At 48.8% G+C, this 17,364-nt stretch overlaps 1 pseudogene; it reads right to left on the bottom strand.

The window, feature by feature from the left end:
* Nucleotides 1-205: 205 nt before the first annotated feature.
* LOC131397577 (carcinoembryonic antigen-related cell adhesion molecule 21-like) lies at nt 206-8,414 on the bottom strand (annotated as a pseudogene).
* Nucleotides 8,415-17,364: the final 8,950 nt, after the last annotated feature.

Here is a 17,364-nt window from a genome sequence, read left to right as displayed (position 1 = left end):
CCGAGGCTGGAGAGGGCCCTGGACAGGGTGGTGCTGTGCGGGCATGCGGGTGGCTGACGTGGCAGGGACGTGATTGTCCACTGGAGTGGTTGGGTTTTTTGACAGAATAGTTTAAAAATCTGTGATCTTGCTTCCTGAAGGTGAGGTGAAAATGAGTGTGGAATGAGAACACTGTTGGGTTCAGGGCCTCTGTGGCGGGTGCCTTCTATGTGTCTGTGAAGAAGTTGGACTTCAGCTCACAGGGCTTCTCAGATTCTGGGGATGGAGAATGGGTAGGAGGCAACCTGGGACCCCAGAAGGTTCTGGGCAGTCAGGTCATCTCCTCCTCTGGATGCCAAGTCAGAAGGCAGGGAGAAAAATGGAAAACATTCCTTTGGAGGGTTGTAGCCAGATAAGGAAAGAAATTAGAGGATTTGAAAATATGGTGAGGATTGACACTGTGTGCAAGATGCCAGGATCAGCTAAGTGCAGGTAGGTAATGTCCAAGCAAAAATTGCACCAGACAAAGTTACAGGGGCAGAAGGACTTTATCCAAGACCAGGGCAATAGGGGAGAGACTGAACTGAGCTCCGGAAACAAAAGGCTGGAGAGTTTTTAAGAACAGGTAGAGGGACTTGTAGGCACTTGTGTTGCTAATCAGCATTACTCAACAGAAAAGTAAAGCTTCTCATTTATTCCTGACAGGAGGTAGTTTTACATCCTGGTGGTAAAGGGAGCCCAAGTTAGGCTCCTGCTCTCCCTCAGAGACTGGAAGGTGGGGGCAGGATTTTCCAGGAGGATTACATTTCAAAGGGATGGGCCAAGAACCTTGAGAAAGACATTCCCTGGATCCTAAAACCGGCAAGACAATTTTAAGGAGACATAGATGCATTTCGAAAGGACAGAGAGATAATCTGCATTTATAGATTTCAATTACATTTCTAACAGAAATGCTCTAAGAAAATGGAGGCCAGGGGCCTGCAGTCAGGAAGAACTGTCTAACGTTTAGTGAGTCTGAGGGGAACATGAGGCCTCTAGGTCATGAAAAAACTGCCCTCCGCACAGTGGGAGGGAAACTCAACTCCATCTCTAGCCAAGACCCAGCCTGCATCTCCATCAGTTCCCTGCAATTTACAAACGTGTGCAAAAGAGCAGAGAGACAGTGAACAGGGCCAGAATCTGATCATCAGAAGGCTCTGCTTGCTGGACGTTCCATGGAAACAAAACACTTCTCCAACAGTCACTTTCCGTTTCAACAAAGTTCGTCTCTAAGGAAGAATGTTCTTGATCCCAAAGCAAGGTAGCTCTCACTTGATTTGGCCCGATTATTTACACAGGTGCAGCAGGATTGCATACTCACCACAGAGTTTCTTCTCTGATGCAGGTTTTCCTAAGGAGCCTCAGATGGGACTTATAACAGCCTCTTGACGTTAGGAAGCCTAGACATCAGGACTCACCTGCAGTCTCTAGAGCTTTGAATGAGGCCCTCTCTTCTCCAGATCCCCAAAATACCCATCAAGTCAACCTTAGCTCCTTAAAGTGTGGATCATGTCTGATCCCATGGGCATCGTTCTAAACTAGGACAATCAAGTCAAAGCCATGGTTGTACGGCTTGTACCGTACGGTTGCAAGGTATCAATGTTTCCAACGATATCCAAGTAACAAGGAGGACAGAGTCTTACTGAACCTACGCAAATAACTCTATGGCCATGGAAATAAGAATGCTCAAGAAGACTTTAGGACTTCCTTGAGAGGAATCAGACATGGAGAAAAGACCACTGTTGATACCCGCATGGGTGTCCTCCTGTCTTTTCCCGTTGTTCGTGTCACAGTCCGTCCACACCTCCCTCAGAGGATGGTTGGAACTGAGATTCCTAAGAGCTTATCGTGGGCTCCCACCCCTCATTGCACAACCACTGCCCGCCCTTCCACTGGGGAGATGGTGCAACTGAGACCAACAGGAGCTGGGGACTGGAGTGGAATGTGACCTTAAGCCAACAATAATGAGAATGTCTGTTCACATTGCTGTGCATTTATTAGCTCAATGCAAGTCTTCTAAGGACTTTCCACCTTCATTATTGACTATCACAACAACTCTACTCGAAAAGTGCATCAGATCATCATTTGACAGATAAGAAAAAAAAATCTATCAGAGTTTAATAACATAGAGGAGTGTGAGAGAGCCAAAGGGCCAGACTCATCTTGCACATTGAGTTGGGGAGGTCACTTTTGCTGGAACTGACCGGGTTGGAGGCCCCACACTGATAATCCTCAGCATCCTCCATCCTGACGGGGTCTATGGCGAGGGTGCTGTTGTCCGGGGACAGCTTCAACGTCTCTGTGAGCCGCAGACTCTGGTCATTGAAGAATCACTGGATGAAGATGCCGGTGTCATTTGTCAGCCAGGTCAGGACCACGGGGTCCTTATGTTCCATGACTGGGGTTGTTCTGTCGTCTGCGGACTCTGATGGAGGGCTTTGCGACTGGCTCTGTGGAGAAACAGAGGAGGTGACTGATTAAGAGTGGGCCTGGGGCCTGGGACCATGCTCCTTCCTCAGATCTTAGCTGCTCTGTAGGTGACCCAGAGGATGGCCCTGAACCCTGCAGAAGGATGAGCATCTTTGCTCAGGTGACCATCTGTAAGGAGAGGGCTGCACCACCCCTTTTGATCTCCAGATCACCCCAGGGTGACCCTTGATCAGTCCCCCGGGACATCTCTGTAGTGTCAGCACCAGAAACGTCTTCTCATCCCATGGGTCCTACATTCTCATCATCAGGTGAAATTTTTCTCTCATGAACTTTCATTGATTCTTTCTTAGAACTTTCCTTGACTTGAGAAAAGATCAGGCCATATTCCCTATATACACTTCCGTGTGTGTTGGGGAAGGCAGGCTTGCCAGCCCTCTCCATCTCTGCGGCCAAGGGAACATTACATAAAGTGGGAAGGCATTGACTTCTTGTGAAATCATTTATTATGGGTTGAGGATGGCCCCACCCACTCTTCACAACCTTAGGATCTGGAGAATTTCTAATCTAACCGATTTCTCACTCTGAGGAGGACTGTTACGTCCTGGTCTGTGGGTTAATTATCACAGTGAAGGAAATCTCAAGAGAGAAGTGGTTAGGGTTTTAACAAAAGACAGGCCTGTTAGTAATAGAAGGAAATTGCTCAATATAACAAAGGTCATAAATGAAAAGCCCACAGCTAACATCATACTCAATGGTGAAACACTAAACACTCTCTACAAAGATCATGAACAAGACAAGGATGCTGCTGTCACCACTTCTATTCAACACAGTACAGAAGCCCGAGCCAGAACAACGAGGCAAGAAGAAGAAATAAAAGGCATCCAAAGTGGAAAGGAAGAAGAGAAATTATCTCTTTTAGCAGAAGACATAATCTTATATGTAGAAAACCCTTAAGATTTCCCCCACACTCAAACTGTTAGAACTAAATAAGCAAATTCAGCAAAGTTGCAGGAAATAAAATCAGCACTCAAAATCAGTTGCCTTTATATACAATAACAATGAACAACCCAAAAGGAAATTAAGAAAACAATTCCATTTACAATAGCATCAAAAAGAATAAAATACTTAAGAATAAACTTAACCAAGGAGGTGAAAGATGTGTGCACTGAAAACCACCAAAGGTTCTGAAAGAGATTAAAGAAGACACAAATAGTGGAAGGACATCCATGTTCATGGATGGGAAGAATTAATATTGTGAAGATGCCAATATACCCCAAACTGCCTACATATTTGATACAATCCCTATCAAAATCTCAATGAAATTTTTACACAAATAGAAAAATCCAACCTAAAACCCAAGGGACCCTGAATAGTTAAAAGTTTCAAAAAGTTGAAAAAAATTGGAGGACTCACACTTCCTGATTTCAAAACTTACCACAAAACTAAAGAATCAAAATAGTGTGGCACTGACATAAAGGCAGACATATAGACGATGGAATACAATAGAGATCCAGAAATGAAGTCTTGATAATGTGATCAGATGATTTCAACAAGGGTACCAAGACCATTCAACGTAGAAAGGATAGTCTTTTCAATGAACAGTGTTGGAAAACTGGATATCCACATGCAGAAGAATGAAGTTGGACCATTGCCTCCACCATATACAAAAATTCACTCCACATGGATCAAATCCTAAAGTAAGACCTAAAACTATAAAATTCTGAGAAGAAAATATAGGGTGAAATCTTCATGACATTGGATTTGGCAATGATTTCTTGAATATGACACTAAGAACACAGGCAAAAAAAGGAAAATACAGATAAACTGGACATAGTCAAAATGAAGACTTTGAGTTCGTTCAAGCACACAATCAACAGAGTGAAATGTGACCTATGGAATGGGAGAAAATAATTTGCAAATTATACATCAATAAGGGGTCAATATCCAGAATATACAAAGAACTCCTAAACTCAACAACAACAACAAAACCAAATAGTCTGACTGAAAAATGGGCAAATGAGAGTTGGCATCTCTTACTTCTCAGCCAACCCGAGGCCTTGAAAGAATAAGGCAGGTTTGTGGACCTCAAGACAAATGCATGAGGCTCAGAGTGCTCAGAGAAGGTAAGGCCGCCTGCTCTATGTCTGGGAGAAAGCACTGACTTCCTCAGGTGTCAGTGTTAGCAGGATCTGGTCTTGAAAAGACACAAGATGAGAGTCAGAGACCCCTCCACCCCCAGTCTTCTCTGGTTTTTCACTGTCCAGCTGACTGCCTGGCCACTCAGGGGTGATTCCTGCCCACTGCACACACCTCCATCACCGAGAGAGATGTGTTTTCTCTGAGGCACCATGTTCCAGGTTCTCCTAGAGATGGGTAATGGTGATTCTGGGACATGAGGACCAGGAGCAAACAGAGCAGTCAGGTGAGTGTTCAGGCCTCAGGGCAAATATGTGGATCAGATCCTCCAGCGTGAGTGTGACTGACATGGGCCAGTGACCCAATAAATGATAGAGGGAGTCTAAGGGATGATCCAGAACAGAGTGAAAGGACAGGCAGGAGCTGCCTGGCTTTGGCAGCAGAAGCTGATCTCTCCCTTGGTCTTTAACGTCTCTTGTGTCTCTTCTGAGGGCAGGTGTGGACGTGTGTAAATGCAGAAGGGCTGACTGATGGAAAGGGGGGAGCCTGCACTGCCTGAAAATCTGGTCCCTGTGGACCATCTGTGTTTGGTGGTTATGAGATAGAAAATTAAGGAGAAGTTTAAATTCTCCCATATGGGAAAATTATGATTAATATCCCAGGGCCTCAGACCAATAGTGGGACGGAAATTTCTCTAGAGAGCAGTAAAAGGTCTGACACGTGGGCCTCAGCTCCTGGAGGGTCAGAGAACCTGTCCTGTGTGGCCAGAATTCCAAGGACTCTGCATCCAGGTTCCAATATCTAAAGAGATTTGAATCATTCCTTCATTCATCCATTCACCATTCATTCATTCCTTCCTTCCTTCATCAGAAGCAATTGAGAGTTTGTTACATGCAGGTCCTGTGCTGGATGCAGGGGTAGAGTAGGGAGTGAGATGGCAAAGTCTTTCCTTTCTACTCCAGTGGGAGTGACCCCAAGACATCAGGAAACAAAGAAGTGATGTCAAGTCCAGTGCAGGGAGGTTGATCATCTACCTGAGGGGGCGGCCTGAACATTCCCGGCACTGACTCTGATTGTTGATGCAGGTGATGTAGCTCTAGAGTAAATGGTGATGAATTCTCCATTTGCTCTCACTCCCCAGATCAGGATGTCTCTTTCTGTGCTGGAGACATGTAAGAAGAAAGGATCTGGACTGACAATTTGGTCTAGGGGTCCACAGACACCTGATAAGGCCCCTGGTGGAGGTGAGGATGGGGTTGTGGCTGCGGACAGTCCTTGTGTGACTTATCTGTCCTTATGGTCTGTGTGACCATAATTTAGAGATTGTATCTTCCTGTGGCTCAGTTTCCCCTCAACGAAGTAGGATAAGTATTTGGCACCCAGGTTGTCAGTGAATTAACCTTAAAATATTCATAGTACCTGACCTAAATCTTGGGAGAGAGGAGCTGCCCAAATAAATGGCATCTGTTATTGTATGATTGCAAGAGAGAACGCCCCTGGGCCTGATCCCTGGTGGATGAGGAGCTGCCAGGAGCATCTTCTCTCCTCTGTTCCTCCCCTGGGGGCACTGACCTTCCTCTGGAGTCTCCTAAGTTCCCCAGTGGCCTGGGGACCTTGTCCATCTGTGCTCTCTATGCTGAGTCTCAGGTGAAGGATCAGGCTCTGCCCCTGCCCAGGTGTGGCTCTTGGGGCTGAGCCCTGGCTGGCGACCAGCTCAGAGGCCTCGGGACTCAGGAAGCCAGGAAATCATTGCTCCCAGTCAACTCTGCCCAGGAGGCCAAAACCCAACCCTGGCACGGGCTCTCCAGGGTCACTGGAGTCGGGAGCCCTGAGACAGAGGTTTATGCAGGGGCCTTCCGGGCTGGGCTTCTCTGTGAGGATCCCAGGGATCCCCAAGCCCTGCCGGGTCTTTTTCAGGGTCATGGCCCCAGGGTGGGGCTCCAGGGGGTGGGACTGAGACTGATCTCCTTCTGCTGAGTTACTCCCATCAGCCTGGTCCTTCTCTCTGCAGGGAATGTTTGCAGAGTCTTGATTCCGGGAAAGGAATTCCAATCTTGTTATTATTTTCTTCTTTGGTGAGGAAGATCAGCCCTGAGCTAACATCTGTGCCCATCTTCCTCTACTTTATATGGGACGCTGCCACAGCGTGGCTTGACAAGTGGTGCATTGGTGTGCGCCCGGGATCTGAACCTGCGAACCCTGGGCTGCCGAAGCAGGGTGCACGCACTTAACCACTACGCCACAGGGCCGGTCCAGGAATGCCAATCTTTTGAAGTTTGTCTCCACTGTGTGTGTCCTGAACTAAATGCTCAAACCCCGACAATGGACGTAACGCAGAGGCGGATGTAGGCACAGTCCAGGCCTGTCAATCCTGTGTGTGTGAAGTAGAATTCACCCCACCCAACACCCAGAGTTCAGAGAGGAATCACTCACAGTTTACACGGAGCTGTCCAGTTCCTATATCACTAACCAAATTTCTCTTAAAGGCTTGTATGGTGTAGTATCCTGTGTCCTCCTGAGTGGCGTTCTGGAGCAGCAGGGATCCATCATCATATGTTATCTCTCGACCACTGTAAAGGGTCCCTGGGCTAATTTCCGATGTGTTTATTACATAGGATACAATTTTACATTTGGGATCTACTCTATCCCCTTTGTACCAGACATAGCCTATAAGATTCCCGGGCAGATTGGAGGAGAATAACATCCTTCCCTTGGATACCACTGAGCTGCAGTGATGTAACGGTGAGTCGAGCAGTGGTGGGCGGGTTCCAGAAGGTTAACAGTGAGACTAGGAGGGAAGAGAGAGAGATCAATCAACATTTGGAGCTATGTATTGGGATGGAAAGATGAGATCGTGGGTCCTCAGCAGGTCTCTTCATCTCTTAGACTTGGAGTGTGTGTGAGTGTGTGTGTGTGCGTGTGTGTGTCTGTGTCCACTGGTCAAGGTCAGCAGCATGACCACCATTACTTCAGGCCCTCTGAACTTGTTATTTCCTCTGTTCCCAACACTCTTTCCAGGTGTCTTCCCAGCTCGCTCCCTCACTGCCCTCAGAGCCCTGCTCACTCTCAGGGGCCTCCCTGGGAGATGCCTTCCCTGACCTCACCTCTAAAGACCCTCTGTCTTCACTGTCTGATCTTTCCCTGCTCTGTTCCCTTCATGGCACTTGTCTGTCCCTGACATCACATTCAGATTTCTTTGCTTGCCTGTCCTCCTCCCCATGGAATGTGAGCTCCTGAGGGCAAGGACTTGTGTGATCTAGTTGTACCTGCAGTGCCTGGAACAGGCCGCAAACACCTGTGGATGAGTGCATGAGTGTTCCCAGGGCCCTACATGTCCTGCTGTTTATGTGTCAATTTCTAAAGTGTAGTGGGTAAAGACAATGTTTAGCGTCCCTAGTTAAGATATTTCTGGTGTCATCCTCAAATAAATTACTATTATTACCATCAATTTTCAAAAATGATTGCTCAGTGATAACTAACTTGGAAGGGTACAGCAATTGAGATATTCCTGCCCCTCACCTCTTCTAGATTGTGAAATTTTCCATTTGCTGAGCCCCCCTCCCCCCATCCTACTCTGCTCCCATGTTCTGTCCCCTCAAGTCCAAACAGAAGTCCTCTGTCGTCTCTCAGAGCCCCATCCTCCCAGGAGACCCCAGCCAGTCTCTGTTCTCCCATCCTCCCGCCCACTCTCAGGGAATGGTCCCCTCTCACCTGCCAGCAGGAGCCCCTGCCAGCGGACACGCCCTCTGTGGGCAGTGGCTGAGGGGGATTGCATGGTGGCTGCTGTCTTCTCTGTCCTTCTGTCTATGAGAAGAGCTTGGGCTCCAGAAATGCTCACAAGCACTGCTGTCCAGATGCTTTGGCTCTGCTGTCCTTCCTCCCTCAGTGCTGGGCCTCCACCCTGGGCAGGAGCACTTTACCTGGTCACGTGGGCCAGGGGTGGGGCCTCTGCCCAGGATCCTCCTCCTCCCTCCCCTCATTCCTGCCTGCCTTGTCCCTTCTTTCTTTCTCCTTTCTATCTATGTTTCTGTTCCTGGGAACTACGGACTCCTCTGCCTTCTTCAGCAGTCATTCCCCACCACACACACACACACACACACACACACACACACACACAGACACACACACACACACACACACACGCCTTTGTTGGGACAAGCACAAGTCTGGGGCATCATGTCCCGGGCTGACCCCACAGCTCTGGGTCAGGGTGCAGCATCACCCTCCCTCTCTCTCATCTCCTTCTGACTTTTCCATGCAGAACAGGAACCCAGGGGGCCCCATCAGGAGCTATTGTCACAGGGATGTCACCCCCGCTGTGCATTGGAATCACCTGTGGAACTTTATAAAGATTGCAAAATGTAGGTGACACCTTAGAAATGCTACTTTAGCAGCTGCCCAGGTTTGTGGATACCCAGCCAGGCTGAGACCCCATTTTGTGGGGTTGGGCGGCCTCTCCCCTTCTCCTGTTCAGAGTCAGAAGATTCTGTTAAGATGCAGATTCTGACCCCGCAGGAGTGGGGTGGACCCAAGAGTCTGCATCTAATGAGCTCTCGGGTGATGCTGATCACAGTGGCCTGTGGGGCACACTTTCAATAGCAAGGCTGATGGAGACCCCTGTCCCCTGAGAAGATGACCCACCTGCCCCAGCATTGGCCTCTGGTGCTCTGTCAGCACCACAGAGAGACCCAGGGGTCCCCAAACCAGGGGATTATTTCTGTTTGTGACACAGAAACCCAGCTGGGCACCAGGGTCTTCCCAGTGTCCTCAAATGCTCTGGGAAGGTTGGATTTACTCCCAGCAGGAAGGCCATAGAGATGGCTCTGGGGATGAGAAAGGGGCAAGCTGAGTGATGACTGGTGAGGGGACCCACCCTCCATCTCCAGGTGTCACTAGCCTGGCCTCTGCTTGCAGGGACAGAAATCGAATTCTGATGTCTCAGAAGGAGCTGCAGTTCTTGGGTGTGAAGGGGGAGGTTTCCTGTGTGTCCTAGGTGAGAGGATGGTGGTGGTGGGACGTCAGGTGGCTGTGGGCTCCCTGGACCTCTGGGGACGGTTTCAGGGAGACCAGCCCCCTCTCCATGTGTGTTGGCTGAGCTGTGGCTCAGAGCCTGTCCATGTGCTCCCTGACCATCCTGGGGCCTCTGTCCTCTGCCTGGCTGACTTTCCTGTGGTCACTCTGCCTTCCCCATGGGTGGTGCCAGACAGGGAATGCAGAGCTGCACAGGGACCCCTGACAGGGCAGGGTGCTCTGAGGCACTTAGAAGGGGCAGGCATGGCAGAGCAGACACATAAGAGGGGCCCAGAAGGATCAGTTGGACCAAGGGATGGAAAACCTGCTCCTTCTCCACCTCCTCAGCCAAAGCCACATGATGCATTAATTTCCCGCAAGTTGTCTGTTTGTTGCAATGTCGCCCCCTGGAGGGCATGAGGAGACCTGCAGCCAATGTCAGGGGCTGCACCAGGGATGCTGACCAGGCTCCAGGAGGTGTGAGCAATCTTGAGGCCTGGACGGAGGTGGGCTCTGACCTCCAGGCTGAGGGGCCTGTCAGCCCAGGTCTTTGTCCCTCCGGGTCCCCAGGCTTCCTGACTCCATCCTGGTGCAGAGTGAGCCCAGGGAGAGGACAGGCGATGTCCAGTGGACTCCTGATCCAGTGTCCTGTGCTGCCTGGTGGAGGTGCTGCCTCAGCAGGAGCTCTCTGGCCCTGAGGTTTCAAGGGAAGGGCCCAGTGAGTGGTCTCTTGAGGTCTCAAGGAACCTTAGGTAGTTCCAAGACCTGGGAGGCTGGTCCCCAGAATGGCCTTTGTTTCCCCCGTCATAGCCTGGGGCATTGCATCCGACTTGTCTGTGTCCCTGTCTCTCACCTGCTCTAGGCCTCCCCATAGGGCCCAGGACCTGGAGCAACACCACATGGGAGACTCAGACAGGGGATCCCGTGGGTCCCTTGTTAGGAGAGGGGAGGCCTCTGTGGGACTCCCACCCCCTCTGAGAGGGAAGCAAATGCAGATCCTAGTTCTCCTGTCACATCCCGAGTGGGAGATTCCCCTTGTACCCTGGACATCTTGGGCTGATGAGATGTCTTCAGGGGACGACAGCCAGGTATCCCCACAGGCCAGCGATCCTGGAGACATAGAGTCTCCCCCTGGTTCCTTTGAGGTCAAGGTGGGGCTTTCCCCTCTCCTGGTGGTATCTTCACCTGGTGCTGAGAAATCAGAGTTTGTACCAGGTCAGGTCTCTGTGAGAAGCGTAGAAACACAGGCTGCTGGCCCAGGCTCTCAGGGGAGAGGAGAAGTCACTCATAAGGTAGAGATGGGGAGGGGGGTGGTGGCCCCGTGGTTTAGTGGTTAAGTGCGCGCACTCCGCTGCTGGCGGCCCGGGTTCAGATCCCGGGCGTGCACCGACGCGGTGCTTCTCCAGCCATGCTGAGGCCGCGTCCCACATACAGCAACTAGAAGGATGTGCAACTTTGACGTACAAGTATCTACTGGGGCTTTGGGGAAAAAAAAAAATGGAGGAGGATTGGCAATAGATGTTAGCTCAGAGCTGGTCTTCCTCAGCAAAAAGAAGAGGATTAGCGTGGACGTTAGCTCAGGGCTGATCTTCCTCACAAAAAAAAAAAAAAGAGAGAGATGGGGAGGGGGTGTGATTTTCTGGGAATCAATGGGGATCTGACCCCTCACTGTTAGGAGGGCCCTGTCCTCCCTGCTGAGTCTACAAGGGGTAAAGGCCCATCCCTGGGACAGCCACAGGCACTTGCTGGCCTCCTCCCATGCTGGTACCAGTGCCCCCATGTCTACACAAAACATGCTCTGACCCCCAGGTGTCACACGGCGATGACAGGCTTCTGTTGTGTGTTCCCCTCATCTATTTAATGAGTATTTACTGAGCATCTGTGATGTGTCAGGCCTTGGTCTGGGCCCTGGGAACTCCACAGACAACAGGACACACGTGGGCCCTGGGGTCACAGAGTTGACCTTGTGACAGGGAGAGACAGGTACTCAGAGAAAATCATGGAACTAAGGAGTTAATTGTAATTGAGAGAAGGGCTGAGAAGGGAAAGTGACTAGTGCATCTGGAGCATGTAATGGAGTCTCAGCTGGTCTGGGGATCACCGAGAGCACCCCTGAGAAAGTGACCTTTGCTGAGACCTGACGTGTGAGTGGACATTCACTCCATGAAGGACGAAGGGTGTGGAGAGAGGAGCTGTCTGCAGAGGGACCAGCCCTTAGCAGGGCAGATGCCTGGCTGATGGAGGGGCTGAGAGGGTCAGTGTGGGGAACTTGGAGAGTGAGGAGGACGGTGGACTGAGTGAGGCTGGTGAGGGACAGACCCTGCTGGGCTGTGGGCGATGCTGAGGGAGGTCAGCAGCCCCCTGGGGAGGCTCCAGACAGTGGGATAGCTCTGTTGCCCTCTGCTGGACAAGCAGGAACATGTGCAAGAAAAAAATGCTGCTCAGTTTTGCATTTTTAATTTAACTTAAACTTCAAGCAATATTTCATATGTCTATATATGATTTGTAACAGCTTTATGGAGTTATAGTTGACATACAATAAACTTAGCATATGGAAAGCATATATTTATTCTTTTTCCCCATATGCACGCACAGAGACGTTAGTACCACAGTGAAGGTGATGAATATGTCCCTTCCTCTCAAAGTCCCTTGTGCCCCCTTGCAGTCTCTTCATTCTGCCCCTCTGACCTCCTCCCCAGTGTTCCCAGGGAACCTCCATCTCCATTCTGTATTACAGATTAGTTTGCATTTTCTGGAATTTTTAGAAAGAGGACAAGTGAGTAAGAAGGCCGTACTCACTCAGGGAAGGGAGAGTTGGGACGCTACAGCTGCAGCACATCCCTTGGGGAGACTCTGCTTCCTGCCGACTCTGCACCCAGCTTTATCCACACCTGTTATTCCAGGGTGATGAATGGTTGGGCGGAGTTGCACAACTGAGCTAACGTTTACTTTCTCAGGGGCATGGTGGATGGGGAGAATGCCAAACTTGGAGCTGGGAGGTCCGGGTCGAGGCACACTTCTTTATTCTCTAAGAGAATAAACAGCCCTTCAGATCCCAGCTCTGGCTCAGACACATGGGCACAAAAGGGGTTCTGCCACTGACCATCAAGGAGACTTCAGACAAATAACTCATTCTCTTTGGGCCTCAGTTTCTTCGTCTGTAAAATTGGACAAGGACAGCATCTACCTCGTAGGGTTGGTTTTATAATTAAATGAGTAAATATACACAAAATGCGTAGAGTGTCTGGAATGTAACAGAGTTAGTGGTTAGTGTGAGAAGAGTCCTTGGAATCATCCACTCCAGTCCCTGCTCACGGGGAAAGGCAGTGTGTGTAGGGGTCAAGTGCATGGGCTCAGGAGCCACAGTGCCTGGTTTGAACTCAGATCTGCCTTTTCCTGGCTGTGTGACCTTGTGCAAGTTACTTGACCTCTCTGAGCTTCAGTTTCCTCATCTGCACAATACAGACAATAAACTATAACTACTTGATATGGTTGTTGAGAGGATGAAATGAGTTAACATCTGTAAGATTCTCAGAGCTGAGCATGGCACACAGTAAATCCTTGAAAATATTACCTGTTGTTATTAAGATTCCAGGATCTGGGCTTATGGGAAGAACTGAGAGACTGGATCCCAGCATCCTAGTGCCTGGCTCTCCAGGGAGCCTGTGAGACCTTGGGCAAGTGGGTTCCCCACCCAGGGCCTCTGCTTCCCACTGGGACTTGGATGAGGTTCCCCCCTCTGTTCCCTCTGTGTCTTCTCAGTTCTCCAACCCTGGGCAATGGCTCTTCTCCTTAATTCTCACTGTTAAAATACTTGGAGCAGCTTTTGGATTCTGACTTATATGTTCTCCATCCCTTAGAACCAGTGGGGGCTGGGGAATTGAGAGGGGGGAACTGCCTTCTTCCACCAACAAGTCAGAGCCAGCAAACACCAACGACTCTGAGGCCCCCATTCTTCACACATGGAATCTGGCATTTAATGAACACCCACGTGTGCCAGGCAAAGCGTGGGGATTTTACCCATGTCTAAACTTCTTTATCCTATGCCTCTGAGGTAGGTATTTATGTCAGATGAGCAAGACCACGATCCTTGGAGTCCCTGCCGCCTACAGCATGCAGGACCCTCTGAGCTCTCAGCTTTCCCATCTGTAAGATGGGGACGATGATTCCCATTCCTAGGGTCATTGTTGGGGTCAAGTGAGATAGTGAACATAAAGTGTATTTTGTGCAGTGTGGCACATAGTAGGTCTTTCTTGGTAAAAGGAAGTGGGTTTGATCTGAAGGTATGATAATATCAGCCCCTGATGTCTTCAGCCCTTTGTACATTTCAGACACTTGTGTGCATTCCCTCATTCTCACTCAGACATTCTACCCATTTCCAGAGGCCTTGGGATACTTACAACACAGACCCACGTGGCATGACAAGGACACCCACAGAGTGTGTGGGACTCAGACAAGGACAACCAAACAAGGGTCAATCCAGTCTGGAAACATCTGAGGAGGCTTCCTGGAGGAGGTGACATTGGAACTGAGTCTAGAAAGGAACAGAGGATGTTGGCAGGGAGAATTGCATGGGGAAAGACCTGGAGGAGACAGAATGCTTGATTCATCAGGGGATAGATAAGATGGGTAAACATGGAAATGCATAAGGAAAAGGGAGGTCATGGAAAAGAAAGTGCAAATGACCCTTGTTGCCGCCCTCCACACCCTTACTAAGAGAAAGGCAAAGTCCAATGATGCTGAGATGTGTTTCCTCAATCAGCTTGGCAGAAATTCAAACGCGTGCTTGCACACCACGTGCTGAGTGTGGGGGGACAGTCGCTGTCAGTCTCAGCAGGTTGGAGTACAAAGGGGAACAACCTGGAGTAGGGCAGTTTGGCGATTTCCATCAAAATCACAAATGTACTTACTTTCTGACTAACCAGTCCCCTTCTGGGAAATGCAAAACGTGAAATGACATACGTGCAAGGCAAGTCACTGCAGAATTATTAGAAATGGCAAGAGACTGGAGATGACTCAATTGCTCAGTAAGGGGGGCTGGTTGAATAAGCTGTGGTCCATATCACGGAATACTGTGCAGCTGTTACAGGAATGAGGGATGCTCTCTGTCTGCTGATATGGACAGTCGTCCAGGATAAACTGTAACGTGAGAAAAATAAGAGATAGAACAGGGTATAGTGTGCTACCTTTTGCATACAAAGGGGTAAATGTAAAAATAATTCGTAAATGGCCAATAAGCACATGAAAGATGATCAATGTCGCTAATCATTAGGGAAATGCAAATCAAAACCACAATGAGATACCCCCTCACACCCATTAGGATGGCTACTATCAAATAACAGAAAATAGCAAGTGTTGGCGATAATGCAGAAATTAGAACCCTTGTGCTTTGCTGGCGGGAATGTAAAATGTTACAGCATTATAGGAAACAGTATGGTGGTTTCTCAAAAAAATTAGACATAGAAATATGATATGACCCAGCAATCCACGTCTGGGTATATACTCAAAAGAGCTGAAAACAGGGAATAAAACAGATATTTGTATACCCACGTTCATAGGAATGTTATTCACAATAGCCAAAGAGTGGAAACAACACGAATGTCCATCAATGGATGAGTGGATAGACGAAATGTGGTGTGTTCATACAATGGAATACTATGGAGCCTTAAAAAGGAAGGAAATTCTGACACATGCTACAACATAGATGGACCTTGAAGACATTATGCTAAGTGAAATAAGCCAGACAACAAGGACAAATACTGTATGATTCCTCTTCTGTGAGATTGCTAGAGTAGTCAGATTCATAGAGACAGAAAGTAGAAAGGTGGTTGTCAGGGGTTGGGGGGAGGAGGAATGAGGAGTTAGTGTTTAACGGGTATAGAGTTTTCAGATTTAAAATTTCTAAAGATGGATGTTGATGATGATTGCACAACAATGTGAGTATACCTATTGCCACTGAACTTAAAAATGGTTAAAATGATAAATTTTGTGTAACGTGTATTTTACTACAATGTTTAAAAATTCTTGTTTGATTTGCATAAAGAAACTGTAGAAAGCTTTGTAAGTCACTAATAGCAGAGGTCACCACTGGGGACCTGGATAGATAAAAAATAGGGATGGGACAAGGACTTTTCATGTTTAGACACATATACACACATATGTATAATTTTGGGACCATGTAAATATAATATGTATTCACAAAATTAAGTTGAAAAAAAATGTAATATAGCTCAAGGCTGGGGTTAGGCGGGGCCCCTGCTAAGGAGGACTGCAGAGGCCAAATCATGCAAAGCCTTGTATGCCTCCCTCAGCCGTGTGGATCTTGTGGACTTGGGGAACTCTGGAAACGTAACCAGACCAGAGGTGGACCTGAGAAAGATGATCTCAGCCAAAGAGAAAAGAATGGACTGGAGGCTGGTGGGAACGAGTGGAGACAGAGAGACGGGGGAGGCCATTGCATACATTCAAAGAATTGATGGTGGTCTGAACTTAGGCGATGGCCAAAGTGTGGAGAAGAGGAAATAGAAGAAAGAGAGATTTAGGACACAGAAAGGCCAAGAATGAGTGACCACTGGATGTCGAGGGAATGAAGAGTGCGGGACCGGGGGCGCACAGTGGTGCCTTTCCCCAAGAGGGCGAACCAGGGACAAGAGCTGATTTGGGAGAAAACAACCCAGCTCACTCCTACTAGTGGATGCAGAAAAGGAGTTGATCGAAGCACACTGTGGGCAGACCGCAGAGCTCCAAGGGATCAGAGAAGCGGGTTTGGAGGCCACACGGCCCAAGACGGTGCCCAGACTGTAGGCACAGGGCAACTCGGATCAAGATCTTCTGCCCCACTGCTGGGCATTGAAACCACAATGGACACTGCACTGCTGAAGCTGGCCCTGGAGTCCAGAAGTTCCTGCATCACCACCACCACCAATCCTCACTCACGACGATCAGTGTCATGTGCTCTCTGCTTTGTGCTGCTCCTTGCTTCCGGGCCTGTGTCTTGTGTGGGTGCATCTGATTGACAGAGCCTGGGTCCCATGTCTGTGTCATTCCTGCAGTGGATGCTGGGAAAATGAGCTTTCTGTCTTGGAAAGGCAGAAAACTCCCAAAAGATAGTGAAGGTGTTTAAAATGTGCTGGGCAGCCAGAACACGAACTGTGTCCATCACAAGAGTTTCCAATGTGACATCCCAGTGGAGATGCCCAATGGACGTTGGATACCGGAGCCTGGAGTTCAGGAGCGAGGTCCTGCCTAGAGTCAGGGTTTTGAGAGGCACCAGCTTAAGGAAGAGAAGTGAAGCCATGAATGAAGATAGGAGAGGGTGTGAACAGTGAAAGGAGGGAGCCAGCACGGACCTTGGGGAACAGCCACATTGAAAAGCTGGGTCAAACAGCTGAAAAAGGAGGAAGAGTGGCTAGCAGGGAGATGTCTTAGAAATTCTGAAGTCGGGGTGTCAGGAGAAGGTCATTAAAAACAAATCTAGCAATTTCACATCTGTGTATAAACCCAAAGGAAATGAAAACAGGATATTGAAGAGATATCTGCACTCCTATGTTTATTGTAGCATTATTCACAAAAGCCAAGATATGGAGACAATCTGTGTGTCCATCAACAGACAATGGATAAAGAAGATGTGGTACATGTACACAGTGGAATATTATTCAGCCATGAAACAGGAGAAAATCCTGCCATTTGGGAGAACATGGACGGACCTTGAGCTCATTATGCTAAGTGAGATAAGTCAGACAGAGAAAGACAAGTGCTGTATGACATGGC

The sequence above is a fragment of the Diceros bicornis genome, chromosome 34, assembly GCF_020826845.1.
Source record: "Diceros bicornis minor isolate mBicDic1 chromosome 34, mDicBic1.mat.cur, whole genome shotgun sequence".
Lineage (NCBI taxonomy): Eukaryota > Metazoa > Chordata > Mammalia > Perissodactyla > Rhinocerotidae > Diceros > Diceros bicornis.
Note: the sequence above shows the minus strand (reverse complement) of the source record. Positions and strands in the feature narration are given on the sequence as shown.